We start from the raw sequence: 12,494 nt of genomic DNA on the forward strand, positions 1-12,494 counted from the left end.
CTGCACAGAGTTTTGAAAACTGCAGTATAAAGAATTAAAGCATCCTTAAGAAATAATCACCAGGGGAGTGAGTAAATAAAATAAAAATAGATAATTAGGTTTTCATAAAAAACCCTGATCAGTATGAGTCAATGTTTACTTCTGAACTAGAAGCAGCTTAACTCCTGTAGGAAATAGAAATGTTTCTAGTCCAATTCTAATGCTACTGTGCTTTGCCTTTTTCTAGAACACTAAAGAGGCAGTGAGAAAAAACTAACTATAGAAAGTAAATACACAAACTCTGAAGCAGTTACGATTGCCCCTCCTTCAACAAACCCACAAAAACAAGGAAATGAAAAGTAAGCCACTCAATAGTACAAAGCCTCTACACCTCCACCCACAAGCAGACATCTTACCATTACCAGAACATACACCAAAAACTGCAGGCCCCAGTCTTTACTCTGCCTTCCATTTCCACTATTCTGACACACCCTTTACTCCTGGGGAAACTGTGCACCAAAAACATTAAAAATTCTGTGCACAATATTTTAAAATTATGCATATTTTATTTGTAAAAACAATATAATTATACCAGTTTCAATTATTTTGGTAATTTATTTCAAAATATCCATCAGCAAGCATGTCTAACAATACAGATACCAAAAAAGATTCAGGAAATGTTTTTTGTCAAATAGATTCCTTATTAGACATATTAATACAGAACACTGAGTAATAATTAATTTAAAACAACAATATCAAAATCTATTTCCCAAACCCCTCAGAAGCAATGCAAAGGCTTGGGGGAGTTTTCAAAATCCCTCTTGCAAACTTCCTTGAACCTTAGCCCAGGTTGGCTCAGTGGCCTCGCAGCATCCTCAGACTCTCCATACAGGAGAACATAAGAACAGCCATACTGGGTCAGACCAAAGGTCCATCTAGCCCAGTATCATATCTTCCGACAGTGGCCAACGCCAGGTGCTTCAGAGAGAATAAACAGAGCAGGTAATCATCAAGTGATCCATCCCTTGTCACCCATTCCCAGCTTCTGGCAAACAGAGTCTATGGACACTATCTCTGCCCATCCTGGCTAATAGCCATAGATGGACCTATCTTCCATTAATTTATTTAGCTCTTTTTTGAACCCTATTATAGTCTTGGCCTTCACAACATCCTCTAGCAAAGAGTTCCATAGGCTGACTGTGCATTGTGTGAAGAAATACTTCCTTTTGTTTGTTTTAAACCGGCTGCCTACTAATTTCATTTGATGACCCCAGTTCTTGTATAATGAGAAGCAAATAATACTACTTTATTTCGTTTCTCCACACCTATCATGATTTTATAGACCTCTATCATATCTCCACTTAGTTGTTTCTTTTCCAAACTGAAAAGTCCCAGACTTATTAATCTTTCTTCATATGCAAGCTGTTCCATACCCCTAATCATTTTTGTTGCTGTTTTCTGTATCTTTTCCAATTCCAGTATATCTCCTTCTGAGATGGGGTGACTACATCTACACACAATATTCAAGATGTGAGCGGTACCAGAGATTTATATAGAGGCAATATGATAGCTCCTTTGGAATGCATCTGGTACAGATGACCAAGGCAATGAAGATGCCTGTGGAGCAGTCTTCCTGGCTTAAGGACCTATTGCTTTCTTGATGCCATCATACATATCTCTTAGACCTCCATTCTCAAGGACATTTCACAGAATCATAGAAGATAAGGGTTGGAAGAAATTTCAGAAAGTCATCTAGTCCACCCTCCTGCTCAAAGCAGAAGATTTGTATCTTCTTGCACAAATAGAGCCATGTGTGATTAAGCACATTGCTTTGTACTGGTTGCAATGTGCCCTTGGCCAGTCTGAGGTTAATACATGCATCAGAAGAAGGGTTCATGTTGTGCTGGAGGAATGCTGTGCATTTTGCTTCCATGACTAGGAGCATTTCTTCAGAATATGCCACAAACCAATCTTTATCTTGTACCATCTTTTTTATCACAGGCTAAAGTTGAAGCTGTATAGATATGTCTTCCAAGTGTATTCCATGCTGTATCAGCATTCAGGGAGGTATAAACAGAGGACATATCTTCCCTGAGATATGTAATACACTGGCAACACTTTCCTTGGTCTTTTGCGTTGCCGATGTGAATGTGTAGGCAACAGCTTTCTTTAGTATGATGGAATTTCCATAGTGAAAATCTTGTTTTGCAGCATACAAATGTTTAGTCTATGTAAGGCCTGGTCTAGACTACGGGGTTAGGTCAAATTTAGCTGTGTTAGGTCGATTTAAAAATGACTGTGTCCTCACAACCAACTCCGTTCCATCGACCGAAAGGGCTCTTAAAATCAACTTCTGTATTTCTCCCCGACGTAGGGAGTAGCACTAAAATCTACCTTGCTGGGTCGAATTTGGGGTAGTGCAGACGCAAATAGACAGTATTGGCCTCCAGGAGCTATCGCAGAGTGCTCTACTATGACCGCTCTGGACAGCACTTTGAACTCTGATGCACTAGCCAGGTACACAGGAAAAGCCCTGGGAACTTTTGAGTTTCATTTCCTGTTTGATCAGCGTGGCGAACTCAGTAGCACAGGTGACTAAGCAATCCCCCCAGAATCGTAGAGCATAGAATGTTTCTACACTCCCCCTATCATCTCCATCCCTGAGGTTATCGCAGATTAGAAGGCGAAAAAAGCCCCACTTGCAATGACATGTTTTCCGAGCTCTTGCCGTCCTCCCGCACTGATAGGGCACAGCTTAATGCACGGAGGCATTCAGTGGCAGAGGCCAGGAAAGAATTAAGTGAGTGCAAAGAGCGGAGGCAGGAGGCGATGCTGAGGCTAATGGGAGAGCAAACGGACATGATGTAGCGTCTGCTGGAGCTGCAGGAAAGCCAACAAAAGCACAGGCCCCCGCTGCATCCACTGTATAACCACCTACGCTCCTCCCCATGTTTCATAGCCTCCTCACCCAGACGCCGAAGAACATAGAGGGGGAGGCTCCAGGCACCCAGCCACTCAACTCCAGAGGATGGCCCAAGCAACAGAAGGCTGTCATTCAAACAGTTTGATTTTTAGTGTGGCTACAATAAACAATGTGGCCTTGTCCCTCCCTCCTCCCCTATCCCACCTGGGCTACCTTGTCCTTTATCTCTTTTTTTTAAATTAAGAAAGAAAGAATGCATGGTTTCAAAACAATAGTTACTTTATTTCGAAGGCGGGGAGGGTGGTTGGCTTACAGGGAATTAAAAATCAACAAAGGGGGCAGGTTTGCATCAAGGAGAAACACATACAACTGTCACACCGAAGCCTGGCCAGTCATGAAACTGGTTTTCAAAGCCTCTCTGATGCACAATGCGCCTTGCTGTGCTCTTCTAATCACCCTGGTGTTTGGCTGCTCAAATCAGACACCAGGCGATTTGCCTCAACCTCCCACCCCACCATAAATTCTCCCCCTTACTCTCACAGATATTATGGAGCACACAGCAAGCAGCAATAACAATGGGAATATTGATTGTACTGAGATCTGACCTAGTCAGCAAACAGAGCCAGCGAGCTTTTAAATGTCCAAAGGCACATTCTACCACCATTCTGCACTTGCTCAGCCTATAGTTTAACTGCTCCTTACTACTGTCCAGGGTTCATGAGCCATGGGAGCAAGGGGTAGGCATGACCGCACGGTGCTGCCGGCTGGGAGAGCAGCCTGACGCAGAAGGCTCCTGCTCGCATGATATTCTAGTCAGGACTGAATCTCCATGAGACGAAACTTCAAGAAGAGAATGACCTGGAGTCTCTGGCTCCCATTCGGTGCTCTAAGAGGAGAATAGCCATGTCTGTCCAGGCGCCCCTGATCAACATCACCGAGGTCTGCCAAGAGCACCAGGAGACATACGACAGCTATCAGTCCTACTGCACCATCTGAAACAAAGGCAAGGAGCTGCTGCTGTGTAGCAATGCAGAACCATGTGTCAGCAGCACCTAGGAGACGTACAGTGATGGTGAGCTGAGCGGGCTCCATGCTTGCCGTAGTATGGTGTCTACATGGGTAACCCAGGAAAAAAAGGTGTAAAATGACTATCTGCCATTGGTTTCACGGGGGAACGGGGTGGGGCTGATGATGTACCCAAAACCACCTGCAACAATGTTTTTGCCCCATCATGCATTGGGAGCTTAACCCAGAATTCCAATGGGCAGTGGAGACTGCGGGAACTGTGGAATAGCTACCCACAGTGCATCGCTATGTAAGTCGATGCTAGCCACGGTAGTGAGGACGCACTCCGCTGACTTAATGCGCTTAGTGTGGACATACATAATCGACTGTATAAAATCAGTTTCTAAAAATCGACTTCTACAAAATCGACCTAATTTCGTAGTGTAGACATATTCTCAGTCTGCACTGTGAAAACTGAGTATGGGGAACATTCTGCAGGTGTTTTGTATGAGTGACAATTAAACCCACTTGGTACCAGTGTCCACACCTGGGGTGCCTCCATGAGACCTTCCAACGATGCCTTGGAAGTAGGTGTAGGTAATGCACAGTCCTCGATGGGTGCAAAGCTCTAGTAGTCTTTTCCCACTATCATTCATTTCCCCCATTCCATGGTCCCCACTGCATAGTGGCCAAAACTCATGATCTGAGCCAACTCTAACCTTGAAGTCTCCCAACAGACGATCGCTTACCTGATGGTAGCTTACTGATGACACTATGAATCTGCTGATAGAATAAGTCCTTCTCTTCAGAAATGGAGGAAAGTGTTGGGACATATACAGATATTGGCAAAGCTATATACAATAAGTATATTTAGTGATACATATGATGATATAATATAATATGTTCTGATGTTACAACAGGACATTCAACTTTGGTTCTCATGAGTTTTTGACTGCAAAACCCACCCTGTATCCACGGTGGTCTCGTTTGCTTTTTCCATGCCAGAAAAAGGTGTAATGCATCTCCCATAGAGATCCTGCATCAGCTAGTCTGGTTTCAGAGAGAGCGGTCATGTCAATGTCAATGCAAATAAGGTGTCAGAGGTTTACCTTTGGACCAAAGTCCCCTTCTCGGCAATACAAAGGCTTGGAGACCAAAGACGTTTGGAAGCCAACAAATCTGCAGGAAACTCTAGAAGACAGAGCTGAGTTGCAGTACTAACCACATAATGTTTTCTCCTCATAGAATTGGATCATTAAAGCAGTAGAATCCTCTCATACTCTAATCTCCTTGTTCACAATGCGCATTGTAATACAAACCCTTTGTCCGGACACCAACATAACCTACACAATTATGCACAGCTTTCAGAGTAGCAGCCGTGTTAGTCTGTATTCGCAAAAAGAAAAGGAGTACTTGTGGCACCTTAGAAACTAACTAATTTATTAGAGCATAAGCTTTCATGAGCTACAGCTCACTTCATCGGATGCATTTGGTGGAAAAAAAATGCTCTAATAAATTTGTTAGTCTCTAAGGTGCCACAAGTACTCCTTTTCTTTTTGCGAATACAGACTAACACAGCTGCTACTCTGAAAGTGTAAGGAGAGTGATCACTTAAGATGAGCCATCACTAGCAGGAGGGGGGAGAAAAGGAGGAAAATCTTTCATGGTGACAAGCAAGGTAGGCCATTTCCAGCAGTTAACAAGAATAGCTGAGGAACAGTGGGGGGGGAGAAATAACATGGGGAAATAGTTTTATTTTGTGTAATGACTCATCCATTCCCAGTCTCTATTCAAGCCTAAATTAATTGTATCCAGTTTGCAAATTAATTCCAATTCAGCAGTCTCTCATTGGAGTCTGTTTTTGAAGTTTTTTTGTTGAAGGATAGCCACCCTCAGGTCTGTAATTGAGTGACCGGAGAGACTGAAGTGTTCTCCGACTGGTTTTTGAATGTTATAATTCTTGACGTCTGATTTGTGTCAATTTATTCTTTTATGTAGAGACTGTCCAGTTTGACCGATGTACATGACAGAGGGGCATTGCTGGCACATTTCTGGCATATATCACATTGGTAGATGCGCAGGTGAATGAGCCTCTGATAGTGTGGCTGATGTGATTAGGCCCTATGATGGTGTCCCCTGAATAGATATGTGGACAGAGTTGGCAACGGGCTTTGTTGCAAGGATAGGTTCCTGGGTTAGTGGTTCTGTTGTGTGGTTGCTGGTGAGTGTTTGCTTCAGGTTGGGGGGCTGTCTGTAAGCAAGGACTGGCCCGTCTCCCAAGATCTGTGAGAGTGATGGGTCGTCCTTCAGGATAGGTTGTAGATCCTTGATGATGCGTTGGAGAGGTTTTAGTTGGGGGCTGAATGGGATGGCTAGTGGCGTTCTGTTATTTTCTTTGTTGGGCCTGTCCTGTAGTAGGTGACTTCTGGGTACTCTTCTGGCTCTGTCAATCTGTTTCTTCACTTCAGCAGGTGGGTATTGTAGTTGTAAGAACGCATGACAGAGATCTTGTAGGTGTTTGTCTCTGTCTGAGGGGTTGGAGCAAATGCGGTTATATCGTAGAGCTTGGCTGTAGACAATGGATAGTGTGGTATGATCTGGATGAAAGCTAGAGGCATGTAGGTAGGAATAGCGGTCAGAAGTGAGCTGTAGCTCACGAAAGCTTATGCTCTAATAAATTTGTTGGTCTCTAAGGTGCCACAAGTACTGCTTTTCTTTTTGTGAATAAAGACTAACACGGCTGCTACTCTGAAACCTGTCATTATGCAAGGCACTGAATTTAGCCGTATAGAGTGGAAATCTATCAACTTCATGAAAAAACTCGTACAGACACAGACAGACATCTTCCTCTCCAAATGCAAACAGATGGACATCATACCAAAAGGACTGAAGGTAAAAAATCCATTACAATCTACATACCACACAGACTATGTTGACAGCTTGTGCCACACACACTCAAAGAAACTGCAGAACCACCTGATCAACATCCTCTACAACAAACAAGGAAAGATTAAGAATGAGCTCTCAAAACTGGATACTCTCATAAAGAACCAGCCTTCCACACAAACTTCATCGTGGCTGGACTTTACAAAAACTAGACAAGCCATTTACAACACACACTTTGCTTCTCTACAAAAGAAAAAAGACACTAAACTATCTAAACTACTACATGCCACAAGGGGCCATAACAGTGGTTCCCGTAACCCACCCAACAATATTGTTAATCTATCCAACTATACTCTTTACCCAGCAGAAGAATCTGTCCCATCTCGGGGCCTCTCCTTTTGCCCCTCCACCCCCATGAACATGATACAGTTCTATGGTGGCCTAGAACCCTATTTTCGACAGCTCCGACTCAATATTTCCAACACACCTCTGACCAACATATTAACCCACAGAGACCTTCCTACCAACACTACAAAAAGAAGGATTCTGGGTGGACTCCTCCTGAAGGTCGAAACAGCAGACTGGACTTCTACATAGAGTGCTTCCGCCGACGTCCACGGGCTGAAATTGTGGAAAAGCAGCATCACTTGCCCCATAACCTCAGCCGTGCAGAACACAATGCCATCCACAGCCTCAGAAACATCTCTGACATCATTATCAAAAAGGCTGACAAAGGAGGTGCTATCGTCATCATGAATAGGTTGGAATATGAACAAGAGGCAGCTCTCCAACACCACTTTCTACAAGTCATTACACTCTGATCCCAGTTACCAAAAGAAACTACAGCATTTGCTCAAGAAACTCCCTGAGAAACCCCAAGAACAAATCCACACAGACACACCCCTAGAACCAGAGCCTGAGGTATTCTATCTGCTACCCAAGATCCATAAACCTGGAAATCCTGGACGCCCCTGGACGTCATCTCAGGCATTGGCACCCTGACAGCAGGATTGTCTGGCTATGTAGACTCCCTCCTCAGGCCCTACGTTACCAGCACTCCCAGCTATCTTCGAAACACCACTGACTTCCTGAGGAAACTACAATCCATTGGTGATCTTCCTAAAAACACCATCCTGGCCACTATGGATGTAGAAGCCTCTACACCAACGTTCCACACAAAGATGGACTACAAGCCGTCAGGAACAGTATCCCCGATAACGTCACGGCTAACCTGGTGGCTGAACTTTGTGACTTTGTCCTCAACCATAACTATTTCACATTTGGGGACAATGTATACCTTCAAATCAGCGGCACTGCCATGGGTACCCGCATGACCCCACAGTATGACAACATTTTTATGGCTGACTTAGAACAACGCTTCCTCAGCTCTCGTCTCCTAATGCCCCTACTCTACTTGCGCTACACTGATGACATCTTCATCATCTGAACCCATGGAAAAGAAGCCCTTGAGGAATTCCACCAGGATTTCAACAATTTCCATCCCACCATCAACCTCAGCCTGGACCAGTCCACACAAGACATTCACTTCCTGGACACCACAGTGCTAATATGCGATGGTCACAAAAACACCACCCTATATTGGAAACCTACTGACCGCTATTCCTACCTACATGCCTCTAGCTTTCATCCAGATCATACCACACGATCCACTGTCTACAGTCAAGCTCTACGATATAACCTCATTTGCTCCAACCCCTCAGACAGAGACAAACACCTACAAGATCTCTATCATGCATTCCTACAACTACAATACCTACCTGCTGAAGTGAAGAAAGATTGGCAGAGCCAGAAGAGTACCCAGAAGTCACCGACTACAGGACAGGCCCAACAAAGAAAATAACAGAATGCCACTAGCCATCCCCTTCAGCCCCCAACTAAAACCTCTCCAACGCATCATCAAGGATCTACAACCTATCCTGAAGGACGACCCATCACTCTCACAGATCTTGGGAGACGGGCCAGTCCTTGCTTACAGACAGCCCCCCAACCTGAAGCAAATACTCACCAGCAACCACACACCACACAACAGAACCACTAACCCAGGAACCTATCCTTGCAACAAAGCCTGTTGCCAACTCTGTCCACATATCTATTCAGGGGACATCATCATAGGGCCTAATCACATCAGCCACACTATCAGAGGCTCGTTCACCTGCGCATCTACCAATGTGATAGATGCCATCATGTGCCAGCAATGCCCCTCTGCCATGTACATTGGTCAAACTGGACAGTCTCTACATAAAAGAATAAACGGACACATATCAGACATCAAGAATTGTAACATTCAAAAACCAGTCGGAGAACACTTCAATCTCTCCGGTCACTCGATTACAGACCTGAGGGTGGCTATCCTTCAACAGAAAAACTTCAAAAACAGACTCCAACGAGAGACTGCTGAATTGGAATTAATTTGCAAACTGGATTCAATTAACTTAGGCTTGAATAGAGACTGGGAATGGATGAGTCATTACACAAAGTAGAACTATTTCCCCATGTTATTTCTCCCTCCCACCCCACCGCCCACTGTTCCTCAGATGTTCTTAAAGGCTAGAAATGGCCTACCTTGCTTGTCACCATGAAAGGTTCTCCTCCTTCCCCCTCCCCCCCACTGCTGGTGATGGCTCATCTTAAGTGATCACTCTCCTTACAGTGTGTATGATAAAACCCATTGTTTCATGTGTGTGTGTGTGTGTGTGTGTGTGTGTGTGTAAATCTCCCCACTGTATTTTCCGCCAAATGCATCCGATGAAGTGAGCTGTAGCTCACAAAAGCTTATGCTCAAATAAATTTGTTAGTCTCTAAGGTACCACAAGTACTCCTTTTCTTTTTACAATTATGCACAGAAATGATGCATATAGTGCACCCTGAAGGAATACATGCACCTCTTCCCTTTTCTCACATGTAAGAGGGTGGAAAACATAGATCTCCTATCACAATCACAGCTCTGTCAGACATCTCAAAGTAATCCACGCACTTACCAATAAGGCCCAGCTATTGCCTCTCCTTTAGTATAGGTACACCTAACACACAACCTGCTTCTGAAATGTATGCAAATAATTCCTGTTGGCTACTGCCAGCTCCAAGAGAAAAGAGAATGTGGCATGGGCAACCATTTCCCCGAACCCTGCTTTTGTCCTTTAATTGGGTTAGATGAAATCCTCTGAGTGAGTGAATGGACTGTAAGAGATGAAGAGCTTGTATATCTCAACAACTGTGGGATTGGCAGACTGTGTGTGTTAATGGGGCACTGTTTAGAGTGGACGTAGTTAAGGTTTCATGGGCTACCTCAACTGTGGATTTCATGATTTTTGGAAGTTTGAAGTTTTGCTCAACTCCACATTCTGCAAGAAGATAACATACCACAAAGCAACCTTAACTCTGCATTAACATAGTTTTTTGCTGCTGAATGTAGTCCAGCCCGTTTAGATATCTTTCACTACTAACAATTTCATTACCAATCATACTTTTTTCTCTCTTTCTTGGGAGAGATCCTTGAGAAGAGTTGGTCTGCTATTACAATTAAGTAGTGCATGACCTCTGCTAAAAGTTTTGACTGCTTCAAAACAGGTTTCAATATTTATTTGATACACTGAATATTTAGCACTGATAGATAGTTGAGGTCAATAGACAAAAGCTACACTTATACTGAAACTGCTAGATCTCTGAGGCCTCTACGACGGTTGATCATGAGGTGCTGCTGACTCACTCTACCGAGATGTTTATACCATGCTCACCACTGTACTATATAACACACATATTGTAGCAGTAAATTGGCTGTACATGTCCCTTTCCAACAGATCCCAGAAAATTATGATGGGCAGCTGTTTTTTTGGACAGCTCTTACCTGCAGAATCCTACAGGACCTGGGTCTTAACACCTCTGAAATGTTCAGAGTATAAGCTTTTGGGGGCAGGGGTTATTCTCCTACTATGAAAGTGTACAGTCAAAGTGAACAGTCAGCATGGATTCACCAAGGGAAGGTCATGCCTGACTAATCTAATCGCCTTTTATGATGAGATTACTGGTTCTGTGGATGAAGGGAAAGCAGTGGATGTATTGTTTCTTGACTTTAGCAAAGCTTTTGACACGGTCTCCCACAGCATTCTTGTCAGCAAGTTAAGGAAGTATGGGCTGGATGAATGCACTATAAGGTGGGTAGAAAGCTGGCTAGATTGTCGGGCTCAACGGGTAGTGATCAATGGCTCCATGTCTAGTTGGCAGCCGGTGTCAAGTGGAGTGCCCCAGGGGTCGGTCCTGGGGCCCGTTTTGTTCAATATCTTCATAAATGATCTGGAGGATGGTGTGGATTGCACTCTCAGCAAATTTGCGGATGATACTAAACTGGGAGGAGTGGTAGATACGCTGGAGGGGAGGGATAGGATACAGAAGGACCTAGACAAATTGGAAGATTGGGCCAAAAGAAATCTAATGAGGTTCAATAAGGATAAGTGCAGGGTCCTGCACTTAGGATGGAAGAATCCAATGCACCGCTACAGACTAGGGACCGAATGGCTCGGCAGCAGTTCTGCGGAAAAGGACCTAGGGGTGACAGTGGATGAGAAGCTGGATATGAGTCAGCAGTGTGCCCTTGTTGCCAAGAAGGCCAATGGCATTTTGGGATGTATAAGTAGGGGCATAGCGAGCAGATCGAGGGACGTGATCGTTCCCCTCTATTCGACACTGGTGAGGCCTCATCTGGAGTACTGTGTCCAGTTTTGGGCCCCACACTACAAGAAGGATGTGGATAAATTGGAAAGAGTACAGCGAAGGGCAACAAAAATGATTAGGGGTCTAGAGCACATGACTTATGAGGAGAGGCTGAGGGAGCTGGGATTGTTTAGTCTGCAGAAGAGAAGAATGAGGGGGGATTTGATAGCTGCTTTCAACTACCTGAAAGGGGGTTTCAAAGAGGATGGCTCTAGACTGTTCTCAATGGTAGCAGATGACAGAACGAGGAGTAATGGTCTCAAGTTGCAATGGGGGAGGTTTAGATTGGATATTAGGAAAAACTTTTTCACTAAGAGGGTGGTGAAACACTGGAATGCGTTACCTAGGGAGGTGGTAGAATCTCCTTCCTTAGAGGTTTTTAAGGTCAGGCTTGACAAAGCCCTGGCTAGGATGATTTAACTGGGACTTGGTCCTGCTTTGAGCAGGGGGTTGGACTAGATGACCTTCTGGGGTCCCTTCCAACCCTGATATTCTATGATTCTATGTACAGTGTCTAGGCACAATGGGGTCACAATGACGACTATGGCTTCTAATCTAGGAGCTACTATAATAAGTAATGTAAGCCACTGAGAGAGATCATGAAATGCTATGGTACTTTGGTGTCATCTATATGTGAATGGCAACCAATTAGACAACTCTTCAGCAAAAGTAATATTGTTGCTAACGGCACCTGAATGAACTGGAGATCTGGAGTAAAAGCTGAAGATAAATCCTGGAAAGAATGGAAGACCACTTTGGTTGCCAGTATTGGAGTATTTTGGAAAAAAAATGGCTATGGAGTGGATGTAGCCTAGAATGATGGGCATTTACAGGGTCTTAGACTAACCACTGCTCCCAAATGCCCATGCAAAAAGCAATGTTTTGTCACCTCAAGATTAAATTACAGGTTAACCTACCTGAGGCTGACCTATATGGCTATCTGGAAGCTGTTTCTACTGCAACATTCAGCTGC

General features: G+C 44.1%; 1 protein-coding gene across 10 annotated transcripts in view; it reads right to left on the minus strand.

Annotated features, from left to right (window-relative positions):
• LOC119851537 (KAT8 regulatory NSL complex subunit 1-like) overlaps positions 1-12,494 on the minus strand; it is a 153,253-nt gene that overhangs the window by 75,514 nt on the left and 65,245 nt on the right. The gene's annotated exons all lie outside the window — the stretch shown is intronic.

Source organism: Dermochelys coriacea, chromosome 2, assembly GCF_009764565.3.
Source record: "Dermochelys coriacea isolate rDerCor1 chromosome 2, rDerCor1.pri.v4, whole genome shotgun sequence".
Taxonomy (NCBI): domain Eukaryota; kingdom Metazoa; phylum Chordata; order Testudines; family Dermochelyidae; genus Dermochelys; species Dermochelys coriacea.